General features: G+C 40.4%; 1 protein-coding gene across 2 annotated transcripts in view; it reads left to right on the forward strand.

Annotated features, from left to right (window-relative positions):
• KLHL29 (kelch like family member 29) overlaps positions 1-13,793 on the forward strand; it is a 405,487-nt gene that overhangs the window by 329,794 nt on the left and 61,900 nt on the right. The window lies entirely within an intron of this gene.

The raw sequence follows: 13,793 nt of genomic DNA on the forward strand, positions 1-13,793 counted from the left end.
AAATATAGCTCAGTCTGCATGTTGGACTAAGGGTAGTTTTTTCCTACAAACACTCTAGCTTAGGGTAGGTACAATATGTACATTTTCTAAACATCGTGTCTCCGCCTTTGCATTTTCCCCCCTCTGTTTCTAGCTGATTGATTCTAAACAGTGCATGATAATCTTTTTTTTCCATTACATTGATTTTTCAATTTGTATGCTTCATATACTTGCATAGGAATAAATTGGTACTCTCATATTATTAGTAAGTTAGAGTAGCAAGTAGGGAGAAAAAAATCATGAGGATAACTTTCATTTTTCTCTCAATCATCAGCAAATTAATGCAGCTGCTGATTTTGCCTTGCAGTATTTTCCTGAGCAGACTGGGCCTGGACTGTGCTAAAAAATGGGATTAAAGAACATTTTGCTTGCTTCAAATCCTGTATTTAAATTTTGCCAACTAACACAATAGTGACTGTATTTTATTTCAGGATGGCATATTGGCTGGTATCTCCTTTCAGTGTATTATGTCCTTTTGCACAAAGCTGGTTCTATAATTATGGATATATATTACATTTCTATGATATAACTGTGCTGACTGCCTTATCAATTATTCATAAAAAATATGTTGGCCTAGGAAGCATGTCTTTTCCCCTCTGTAAATCTAATGATTGCTAGCTATAGCTATGCCAGATCTCTCCTGTCCTTTCTCTTCTGTCTGCTCATTATCATTTAATTGTTAAGGCTACAGTATATGCTTTTTAGGGTGATAAGGAGTAGAGTCTACAGGGAAATAAAAATCTTAGAGTCAGCTCACAGAAATCTAATAGCTGGCTGGCCAAAGACTGTCATTTGGATTTTGCTGCAAAGACATCTGCTTGTGTGCAGAAGTCACCAGGCAGCATCTATTTCTGGAAGCACACTGAAGAATCTTGCCACTTTATTATTTAGTTATCTAATGGAGATATATATTCGATTGAACACTGCTCTGATATCATTTAAAACAAACAAACAAAAAAACAACAAACTTTTTAAATGCTCTGAAAAGAGACTATGAGAGCAAAACCCTAGATCTCAGCATTTATTAGCTGCTCTCATAAGGCTCACATGCATTACAAGAAAAAAATAGTGCAAGTTTTAGCCCATTTGCCAACCTCACCACTTTTTGCCTTCTTTCACATCATCAGCAGCAATAAATATTCCAGAAGTCGATCTTTGTCCACTGTCAGGTCTCTCTATCCCAGTTGTCTTCCATACATAACCTGAGTTCCAAGCATGTAACCTTGATGATGGCTAATGGAGTTGCACAGGTGTATCCAAGGCAAAAATACTTTTATTACTGATGATGATGCTTGAATAAGGAAAAATGCATCTTGATGTCTAGTTGAGTTTGCAAAACCGCCAGGTGAGAAAAATAAATATTCACCTGTAAACTGAGCAAATGTGTCGTTGTAAAGCAATAAAATCAGGGCCATGGGGTGGAATTTCTGAAGACTTGCTTTTTAGAGGATACTTGCAGTGTAAAGCCTAGTCCTTTTAGAAACCCCATGAAGTCAATGAGAGTCAAGGACTCAAGTTGCAAGAGGCACTCAGTATTTTGTAGGATCATGCCCTTAACAATACAGAATCATTATAGTTCACAGAGTCAGTATGTTTATAAACACAGTATGTCTAGAATCCTCTCCTGATATTTATTCACAGTTCTTTTGAGATAGTACTTAAGGCTTTATATGATTTATATTGTGCTTTCTGTGTTATTACAGAAATCAAAACAAGAAATGGCATTTCTTCTAGAAGAATAAAAGAGATCTCTTTATATTATATATAATATAAAGTACATATCAATCAGCACATGCTAGGGTTAAGCTCTAATGCCATTCCAACCAAAGGCACCGATGGGTCACCAGAAACATCGATGAGAAGATGATCTATTTATGAAGGTGCTATGTGCACGCATATAAACGTGCAGGAAAAGAATATCTTTCAGAGTATTTACTTCAGCTGTTCTTTGCCACAGGCTAGTTATTGTTAACCTCATGTTCTGCCATTGATTCCACTGTGTGTTGGAGTTGGTATCTGATGGTAGAATAGCAAGTAGTGTCTCAAAAGAATAAAAGGGAAATGTTCAGAAACAAATAAGATCAATTATTCCTTCCTCAAGAAAACCCAAAATATAGACAAAAAGCATAATAGAACTAGAGTTATTGCCTGTCTTGAGGAAAACTATTTGATAAGAATTAGCCATAGCAGGGAAAAAGAATATGTTACTTTTATTGCACTGTAGTGAAAAGATAACCAGGTTTGATTAACCGAAAAAATCTGAAGTTATTATTTATGGAACAAATTTGGTAATGAGAGTGCACTTTGAAACCCCCTTAGTTTTTCAGAAAATGGTTGATCCTGCAATGCACTGAGCATTCTGGTCCGTGTCCAGAAAAGTCCTTGTTCCATGTAATTTATCTTCTCAATATATGAGTGTGGCCCTTTTGAGGTTGGGTTAGGCCAATTAGCAGGCACTGTGCTCTTGGAAATGGTTAACTACCCCATCAGATGCTGTGCAGCACTTGAGCCTAAGCCAGGACTCGATGTTCATCTCCCTCCCAACAGGAGCTGACCATAAAAAACAATCTTAGTCCTTTTCAGTGCGAAATCATCTGAAAAGGATTAGGTGTATTAGGAACAGCAGGTGCAAAATGTTCCAGACGTCTGTTCCCCTTCATTGTGCCCACGAAGAGAGGGAAGTGAGGTGCAGGGGATGGATGGGCATGGATGAAGATGCATGTCCAGGGCTGGTCCCGCAGTAGGACATAGTGCAATAACCTCAGGGACTGCGGGGCTGTCGCTACCAGTCTCAGGAACAATTTTATACAATATTAAACATATTCAGGGAGTGCAGTGTTTTCTTCAGTTCTCTTCATAAAATCCTCTTTAAATTTTTCTTAATTTGGGGGGGTTGAATATTTGAGCCCACTTTATGACGGGTTTGGGTTTGAGTACTTTGCCTTACTGCTTGCTTCTTCAGACACAGAGCATGTACAGGAGTTGCTACATGTCATCTGTGCTTAGGGGAATCATGTGGTTAGTCAGCTTCTTCAAACTGTGACGTGTACGAGATTACTGCAGTGTAAGACTTCAGGGAAAAAATGGATTATAATAGCAGCCAGAATATGGTTGTGTTCCCTAAATGCCATCTTATGTATTTTGAGTGCACTGCCCTCTGATTTGCACCTATATTTAGGTACTTAAGAGGACAGCCTTCCCAAAGCAAGGGCCTAATTTATGGTAGAGGCAATGAAGAGAAGCACATTGAAGGCTTCCAGAAGGAGCCTCTTCTCCTAATTCAGCTATCGATGTGCAGGCGGGTAGGAGATCCCTCTGGAGCAATGAGAGATGCTCATCTCTCGCTGTTAGTCAACCAACGTTCAGGCGTTGGCGTCTGAGGCAGTTTTACTCTAACCTCACCTTCTAGATTGCGACTCTAGCCTGCAGAGGGAGGGAAGGCCTCTCCAGGAGGCAAGTCTTCTCACCATAAAAGTCTAGGATATGAGGTGGAGGAGGAGGCCATCCCTCTTTACTATTAAGAGAGAGGTGAGGTGGTTTGCTTATTATGGGTGTTACATCGCTTCCTTCAGGGATCCAGCCTTAGCTGGTTATCTGGGCTTCCTCTGCAGTCATGGGGGAGCACTGGAATGTCTGTAGGATGGGTGTTTCAACCCACCTTATGGTAAATAGTATGAACTGCCTTCTGGAAATGCTCATTTTTCATTGCCCAGAGGGAAAGGCCAGTCACCCAGCCTGAATCGTAGTTGGCTAAAAGTACACGAATGATTCCTTCTGGAAGCTAATGTTTGTCTAAATGTCACATACGTATGCTTATATATGTACACAGAAAGAAAGAAATGGATGAGGATCCATTAAAAATAAAAAATCTCCAAAATGCCCCTCTCACAGAGCACATATTTCCTTATTTAAACCATTCTTGGTTTGGGGGAGGAGAGAAATGAGCTCTGTGTCTTTGTATCTGCCCTAGAAGAAATGGTAGAAGAATGTGTTCTGGAAGGAAGGAAGGAATGGAAAATCCCATGAAGAGGCATAATATTTTTTTTCCAGCTGTATTTGGGATAGACAAATACAGCTGCTGGATAAATGGAATGTCTGGTATTTCCGTAACAAAGTTTCACCGGAACATTTTAATTTGCTGCTTTCTTCTTAACCCAACCCAAAGTGCTGGAATCTCTACCAAATATGACATTATTAATAGGAAGACTTGATATAAAAGTCTCTTCTTGGCCAAAATGCTGGCTTTATAAGCAGACTTTAGTTTTATTTCTTTGTGGTCAGTTACTAAAGATATACAGATCCTGTTCTACAATCTTTATCTTTTCAAGATTTGATTTTAATGATGCTTTCTAATCTTGAAGGCATTCTGACTGCCTGATTCCACTAGCACAGAGCAGTAAGTCACATACACAAAGAGATTCGGTCACCAGAAGCAAGCGTTTTTGATGCAGTGTAATCTGGCAACACTATGTTCATCCTTCTTTTCCTTAGGAGCAGAGCTAGTGACTTCATGGCCAAATTGCTTTTCCACAATACCTTGCCTCTTTCTGCAAGCATTCAGATATTTTATCTCCCCCCCAGAAAAACAACAACAAAAAAATAATCATTGTATATACTCTCCAAGGGCTTGAAGGCAGGGCAGGAGGGCGGGAGAAGTAAAGTATTTAGGGTGAGAGGACCCAATTCCTCTTGCTTTACACCTACACTGAAGACAGAGATGTCATTCTGCATTTTACACCATTGTGTGGAAAGGCAGCATTTGGATGCAAGACAGAGAAACCTGCCACTATCCATCTGAAACAGTCTGACAAAACTGCAAAAGCATTTAGATGTCTGGAAAACAGACTGTCTGGTTTGTGTTTACGTTGTAAAAAGCCCAAAATGAGAAATAGCAGATGAAAGAAAAATCTACTCTTAGTGACCCCTTCGTGTTTTCCTGCTTATTAAGAGTCTTGCTCTTTTACTCCAGGAGAGGAGTAGGCAGTATTCCCACATCTGCATGCTTCAGCTCCTAGGTGAACAGAATGACTGTTGAAACAAATTAAAACATATTTTTTTAAAAACAGAGGAGAATGGAGTTAAAAATATGATGTTTGTTTCAGGTGCCAGGAGAGGTACATTGTGACTAGGCAGCACCAGTTTTTTCTGTTAACCCATTTAAAAGAGTCTATGAGAATGGGAGGTTGCATGGGAATGCAAAATATTCTTCACTCTTTACTGCCAGGGTGCAGGTGCAAATTATGCTATGGATGACATTTTTCTCTTAAATGAGGGACTGATAATTGCTCTGCATTGGGCGCAAAATCTTGGCCCAGGAAACAGCTTTCTGCTTTCGGTGGCCCCTTTCCGCGAGCGCACTTTGCTTGCTCTGCCTGGCCGAGCAGCCGCCCGCCCACCCGCCTGTCAGAGCTGCCTGCTGGGTTTCAAATTTTGCAGCTGCCAGGCCTTGGAAAACATGTTTTCATCAAGCAAAAATGTATGGTCCTCTACATAAATGAATTGCAGCTTACAAATATTCGGTGGTGGTGCTGGGCTGCCAGGCAAAGGAACTGCCACAAACCCTGTAGCAGGCATTGCAGCCTGGCTATTTCCAGCCTGGCGAGCATGGCTGTGGATTAGGCTGGTGAGTGGCTGGGACTGGATGCTGCTCTGAAAGGAGGGAGAGATCGATGTGCCCTGCTCAGAAGAGAAACCATGGCAAGGAGGACAGAAAGGCTCCTTCCCAATCCTCGAGGTGCAGCGCAGAAATTACGCTTCTGCCTTATAATGGCTGCAGCTTGCAGAGGCGTCAAGCAGAATCACTTAACCTCTCGCTCCTGTCCCTCATTGACAGCATCTCTATTTACTGTAGTTTGGGCTTCTCGCTCACATAATTTTTAGACACAACTATAAATCCTGCAAGTCTTATCCAAGGAATGACAGACTAATCACCTCTCTTGCTCTGGCTAGACCTATCTGCAAGCCATGCGGCTGTCATGCAACCACTCATAAGATGCCGATGCCGGTGACCTACCTATATTTACTTACAACTCACAGCCCCATCTAGGCTTGACTTGAAATTTAGGGGTGAAAGGGAACAGTTATCTAACGAGGTGCAGTTGAAACTAAATGGATCAAAGACAATGAAAAAAACTTCCACGGCATAGAAAATGGAGTAATGTTCTTGGAAGCTGTCATTTTTGGGCTACTTCCAAAAGCCAGTCTTGCCCTAAACCAAGGGTAATCAAATCAGCGTGCTCGCAGGTAGCTCCAGGGATCAGCAGTTCACTTCCTTTCATTTAAATCATCAAGGATTAGCCACTGCCAGATTGGGATAACAAATTTGAATTAATATGACCAGGTTATGATCATATCAGAGCATGATCCCCTCTTTTTGCTTGCATAGCACTAAGCTTCATTGACTGAAATATGCCAAGCAGTTCTGTGCGGTGGTGTGGGCAGGGATTGATGGGGTGAGAAGAGCTTACCTGCCCTTACCCATATATACTGCGGCCATAGGTAATGCAATATATTCCCTTTCATTGGTGTCCAGAGTACAGGCTGGCTCTGCATAGACCGTAGAAAAGCACTAACAACACCCTGTAGCTGAATAAGAAAGAACTAGTGCCTGACAGAATTAATTCTAATTACTGAAATGCTGATTGGGATCTTCGGGCACTACCATAATCATAGCAGTAGTAATAAATAATAATTGTGGTTATCATTATTTTATTATTTTTTTCCCTCTAGACATTGCAATGAAGAGAAAGAACCTGGGATAGACTTACCTAGATAATTACTTGTATAAATTTCACTACATTCCTAAGAAACAGATTTATTAGCTGCATAATGCCAGCTCTCTGCTAAGCTGGTTTTTGATGGTGTAATAAATATCATTAAAACAAATCAGATAGGAGTTGGTTAAGGGGGCGAACTTTAAGTTTGATGAGCATAAATTTTTTATTCTGTCATTTTACTTTTAATCTTCCTTCCCACATAATCCACCAAAACCTGCGTGCATCGTTTATTTACCGTTAACAAACAGTAGCTCTCACCTCATGCTATTTTGCCACATATTTGCTGAATTAGCCTGCCAGAGATACTTGCAAACAAGTTAGATCCCATGCTGTTAATAAGTTGGCCCATTTTTTTAAACTTCTCCACTAGCACCTTGTGAGATTCAGTTTATTCTCAGTCCCTGGCAGAAGTCTGGGTCATGAAAAGCTGTTCCTCCAAGGGCACTCGCTATTCACTGCTTCATTCACTTGCTAGTCATTTAAGCCAGCATCTTCAAACTCGTCATCTTCTTTCTTAAATCTCAGCAGGGAGGCAGATTTGTGCCTCCAACTGTGATCTCCGACACTATAGCGTTACAGGCTGCTGCTGATCCCGTGCCTTTAGAAATAGTCTTGACCGAGCAATTAGATTGTGTTCCGTCTGTGAATAGCATTAAGGGTATATAAGAGACACAGCTCTTCTGTTTATTTTATTCTAGCCATGTTGTCCATGAACAAAAGCATTTGCTGTTAATCCCATTGCTCGTCTTGGTTTGTAATGATCATTTCTGTGATGGTGAATTAGCAGGAGCTGCTAGTGCATGCCCAAGCTCACAGCCATTAATTTTCCTGATTTTCTTCTGATAGAGCAGGTGAAAACTGGCAGTGTTTGACCCTAATAAGTTACACTAGTCTTGCCAAATTTTGTTTGCCTGGAACAAGGAACATTATTTGTATCAACAGCCTGGTAAAAAGTGAACAAATGGATTTGTTGGTCAGGTAAATTTTGATGACAAATTTGCAGCACTGTGTTTAAACAATGTAATTTATTTAATATTGTGATTTTACTACTTATTTATTGTAATCATACAATAGCACCATTACGGTATATGTTTTCTTGTCTCATGAGACAGATGGGTAGTGGCTGAGGCTCAAAGATAATATTTATCTACAAGATAGTATAACGAAGGCAGAGATTTGCAAGTTAATACATTTTGAGCTGATAAAATAATTCCAAAGGAGAAGCGGTGTTAGGGTGTAATTCATTTTTTTTCAAAAAAAATCCTATTTAATAGAACATTTGCCTTATGACATACATATTGCAATGATGTTGCTCTATATATGTCACTTCCTGTCATTATTTACATGATTGATTACCTTGCAGCTGCATAAACTTGAACAACTCAGTAAATAACCTGTTACCTCAGTACGTACATGCATCTTGGTGCATGTGTCGCAGAAATGTACTTTGGTCTGTTTGGGCATCTATGCTTTTATATCTCATGAGCATGTAATTATGATAGATCAAGCCCTTTGGTACAAAATAGACTTTCCATGTAGAGTGTTGTGTCTTTTCTGTTCATAGCTGAAGGTTGGCTATAATATAATGAAGTTCCTTTGTTGCTTCTCCCAAGATAAATAGACATGTGGGTTTTGAACCATTAATAACTCTGAAGATGATGAAAAGTCAAATAGCAGACAGTTAAGATGCAGCAACATTGCACTCTCTCCTTTGCCTGGAGTTTCAATGCTTAAAGGATTATGTTCCACAGTAAACAAGATGTTCAGTCTAAGCTGTATAGACCTGAACGGGAGGTTCTAACGAGCACATAGCTTACAGACTCCTAAGCCTCATGAGAAGCTGCCTATCCCAGCCTGGAGTCCTTTCTTTGGTAATCAAAATAATTTAACAGGGAGAAAAGGAAGTAACTTCTCTTCATTTAAGTGCTTCATCTTACACAAATATCTTGGATTTCCTGTTTTCTGGAGACCAAAACACTGTCCAGTAAAGAAAGCAATTTAATTTGAATTTTTTTTGTGTGTCCCCTATATATCCTGGTAGCAAATATTTTGCTCTGGTGGAATGGGAACACAATTACTGTAGGGTAAACATTCATGTTCCTAATTATAAAAGCAAGCCAGCAAAATCAGCATGTCGAGCTGATGGGGCAGATCCTGGGAGGGTGCGAGGTGAAGAGACCAGCAGGCAACTGGCTGTGGGACAGGCCGTTGCGTTGCTCCATGCAGGGAGCAACCAACCCCAAAATATGGGCTTCAGATGCCTCAGTCCAGGGTGGAGCTAGGATTGATACCTGCATGCCAGCGGTCTTGTAGCCTCCTGCTAGCTCAAACATGTGCTTTTAGGAAAGGATGTTCAGATTCCTGAGTTGTATGAGATCCTGAGTAACAGAGAGTCAAATTTAGCAGATTTTTTTTTTTATTAAGCTGGTTAATGTTTTCCTGTTTCTTAAAAATAAATTCTGAGTGTAATGAAAAAAATGGAGGCTGTATTATAGAGCTAGCTCTTTGCCGTGGTCTCCTGTTGGGAGCAGCAGGTAATGCTGGTAGGCTCTGTTCACAAGCAGAAGTGATGCACACCAGGTCCCATGTGTCCGGGGAAAGATCACAAATAATAATTCTGAATGTGTCTTTCTTTTAAAAAATAATCATTTAGTTAAGTGCCCTTTTGGAGCACAAAGCTTAAATATATGTCATACCTTTGAGTCTATGGCACAGTGAGTCATATGGCTTTGAGTGTAAATAGGTGTCACAAACTCTGTCAGTCCTCCTGTTCCCAACTAGGCAGCCAGGGAGGAAGCTGAACCAACTGTTCCTAGGCAGTAATGTACATTTACATAAAATCTTTCACATTTTTCATGTTTATTCTGTACAGATGGCTCCATTTTGAACATCCAGAATTTGTTTTGACTTTGTGACTATAGCTTGTAAACAGAAGAGTTGGCTGGCATCTGTACCGGATATAGGTAGCTTTTCGTATTTGATCTAAAATTGAGTGAGGCTGTAGCCAAACCATTAGTCAGTCAAAATAATGTTGCAAGCCGGTTAAAGGCAGCATATTCAAAGCATGAGGGAAGCCTGAATTAGAGGCGGTAGCGCTGTCCATAAATTGACAAATTGATGCGCTAGCGGTGTTTCACTTACACAGCTACTTTAGCCAGACTCCAAATGCGGCTTTGCAAATCAAGGAATCTCACTATTAAATGTTTTGAACTGAATCATACAGAATTTCTGTTACTTGAATGTGTTGATATGAAAAATGCAGGGAGAATGCATAGATATACATATATTTATAGCTCAAGACAGAAAATTGGTTGTGTCGCTATTAAGCATGCAAACACTGGTGCTGATTCTTGTCTGTGTGTATTACATGTATGGAAATTATTTTCAAGGACAAATGAATACCAAAAATGTGAAGTTCTCTACTTTTGTCAGTTCCACTCATAAATCTTACAGATGAGGTTTTAGGGTTATTTTTCCTGCTATCAGTATTTAAACGTTTTAGCTTTTTTTTATAAGTTAACAGGAAGGGGCACCAATTTTGATTTGTGATTTGCGAGTGTAGTCAAGCCATCTTTTGCCTTAAAAGATTCTCTGTACCTTTGTCTTCTCTAGTTTAAGTAATTAAGTTGAAGGATAAGTAGCCAGAGTATGTTCAAAGGCCTTGGCTTAATTTTGTTAGACATAATTATTCTAGACAATACAGAATATTTTTCAATAACTCCCCCCTTACCCATTCAGACTGTATCTATGCTTCCTGCTTATCTGCAGGCTCAGTTCTGCTTGCACATTGCTCAGGTCTATCACCTTGCTGGAGAAATAGATGATTTGTAAATCTGAAAGAATTCCCCAACAGCTACCATAAAATTAAGCTGTTAAAGAGCTCTTGGAGCTTGTTTAAATGTAGACCTAAACAAACCTCTTTGCTGTTTAGCTCAAGATAAATCTTTTTAAAAGTCCTGTTCTAAATCACTTCCCAATTTTAATGAGTTTATATATCAGCCTTTGCCAGATTTTTACTGTAGCTATTCTCCAAGATTACAGCCATGATAAAGTAAGGACTAAAATTGTTTATTATATATTATTCTTCAGAAGCAAAACTTTTTTCCCTCAGAGGCTGTTGGGAGAGCTATTGATTTTCTGCCACAATGTGAAATGTGTGACCTTTATAATATGAGCAATGATTACAAGGCCAATAAAATGACATCATTCTGTTTAAACTTTAGAGTTCGCAGGGCAAATAGCAGAATGTGCCACATTTAATGATGTCCACAGATGATAAGCATACATTGCCTGGCTTCAAGTGAGACAGAAACAAGGAGCAGGCAGGCTCTCCATCCCCAAAATTCCCCCCGTCTGTGCCAGGAGAGGGGGAACAGCAGTGTATTATGCAGGTAGAGCTGTGTCTTTTCCCAGCTAAGGCAAGTCAGTGTTTTTCTGGTAGCAGACTTTTCTAAATGTTTGCATCTACCAATGCTGCTGACAAAACTCCTCCTGATGTGATACAGGATGAGCTATTTGGGGCACAGCTGTATACATTTGTACAGATTTTTCCCAATCCACTGCATGTGCATTTATAGGACTAAATTCTATTCTTGTAATACGGCTTTAGCCACTTCATTGCAGTTCCTTTAGAGTAGCTGAGAGAAGGCTGCATCCCAAATCAGTGAAGTATAACTGCACAGAGCATATTGGTATTCTAATACATGTGAAAACAAGGAACACAGAAAGCTTCAGTCAGGCTTGGAGGCGGATGACACAATCTGATTCACTGACATCGTTTCAAAAAGAAATGTATGGAATTTCCCACTTCAGTCACATCAGTCTGTTTCCCCACATTATTTTCATCTCTTCCTTCAAACATTCGTGTTTGATCCATTAGGACCTGCTTCAACCAATTCCCGGTCCATCCTTCAGCCCATACCAAGCCAGATCCCCAGCGTGGAAACCAGAGTAGCTGTGATTTCCCTGTGCAGGCTGAACCAAGCCTGCGCTCAGTGTTTGATCCAGCTAAACGTGGAGCCAAAGCACTCGCTGCTTAGAAAGCACAAGGGAAACAGCACAATACATTCAGGGTATCACAGAGAAAGGAATAAGGATAATTTTCTTTCCCATTTCTGGCTCATTGTGTAATATCAATAATCTCTGTAGCTTTGTGTTATACTTGCCGTAAGTGGCTCTAGTGATTGATTAAACACCTTAGCTTTTCTTTGGCGTTTAATCAATTGCAGCAGCAGTTTATTGCTTGGTGTATTACAAAGTTAAGGAGATTATTACTTAATTATTCTGAAAAATAGCAGCTTGCAGTTGTTGCTAACATGGGTATGTGTCTATGCTGACATTGGTGTCACGTCATCCCTTTCCTTTGTGCCTCCTGGTCTCTGCACTGGGTGAGAGCGTGCAATTCCCAGTGGGTCACACGTAGTCATTCTCGCAGCCATGGCCAGCACAGTGCAATTAGTGGCATTAAATAAATAATTGCTTACGGTGGAGCTTCCCATGGTGCAAAGAGCCTGATTCTGTCGCTTGCTGGGTACCTCCGAACCTCACTTAAATTCTAGGCAATGTCGTTATTAACCAGCCCCGTGAATATGAATTAGCTGTCAGGTACAAACCACTTCTGGAAACAATTCAGCAAGAATTACATCAGTACCAAGAGGCATTTTGATAGCCCAGGGTGCAGCACTGGATGTGACCACGACTAGAGATAAATCAGATGTGAGGCATGTTATTGGTATGTGAGTGTGAGGAGGAAAAAAAACCAAAACAACACATCTTCTGACATCCTCTTGAAGATCTAGGAAATGGCAGCTCTACTGCTTTGACACCTGAGTGTGTTCACTGCCTTGAGTGCAAAATTGAATCCATATGCAAGAGTTCAGAAAGAATATTGTGGTGTGATAAAGCATAAGGACTCAGGGTAGTGTACACATCTGTGCATGTAGGGGTAGCACATTCTTACTCATCTGCTTGTGGAATAGGATCTATCCCACCTGTATTCCCATGCAAAGGGCTAAGCTAATATTTAGATTTAAAAATGGGGTTTAGTAGTGCGTTTGTCTCCTTGTGCCTTGGTTTCCTTTTGTGAATGGGAGTAACCATTGTTTACTACCTTAGAGAAGCCTATGAAATGAAGGACTGCTAGCTGCTCCTCCACTGTGGTAATGGACACCATCTAAATACTTCCAGTAGAAAAATGAAACCTCTTTCAGGCTTTGATCCTGCAAAAATTTGTATGAATTAAAGGTGTGTTCTTGACTTGAATAAGGCTAGCCAATGGAAGACCAGTGACAAAGCATCGACTGCAAATTGTAAGCACTTCCCCAAATGATTTTAGGAGTTATTGGGGGCGGAGGAGGGGGGTGGGGGGAGAGGCATGAGGGAAGAAAACTGAACCTTGTGTGTTGCTGTTTTTCCTCCGTTATGGTAGTAGAGGTCTGACCATCACCTTTCTAGGCAGCTTTGTGAATCCAAGAGGTTGGTAGTGCTCTTGCTCATGCTTAAAGCTGGCATTGCCTGTGGATAGTGATGCTTTGGCCAGTCCGTGTAAGTCACGCAGCATTGTATGCCCGTTTTGTGTCAATCATGCAATGGCTTTTGCAAGTACTCCAGCAGAATTGGAGGAAGCAGACGTTGACTGTCCAGTGACTAGGAGAAGTTCATGTTTCTTTGAGAAGGTGTTGGATGGTCCTAACCATTAAAAGAGTTTATTTTCTTACTCCCACAGATTTCCCCTCCCCTCCTTGATGTTACCAAATTTATCATCACTTTTGTCTTTCAGGTGTAACCTGTCTTTAGTGTTGCAGACACATCAGCCAACCATGCATTAAGAACTGGGCCCTTACTTTAATTCAGTATAATTTTCTTTTTGTCCAATAATTTCACAAGCACTAATCCACACTTCAAATGCAGGAAATACTCTGATCCCCAAATTGTTCAGCACTTCATGCAGGAAAAACCGTAGGCCACAGTCATGAAACT

This window comes from Falco cherrug, chromosome 6 (genome assembly GCF_023634085.1).
Source record: "Falco cherrug isolate bFalChe1 chromosome 6, bFalChe1.pri, whole genome shotgun sequence".
NCBI classification, from domain to species: domain Eukaryota; kingdom Metazoa; phylum Chordata; class Aves; order Falconiformes; family Falconidae; genus Falco; species Falco cherrug.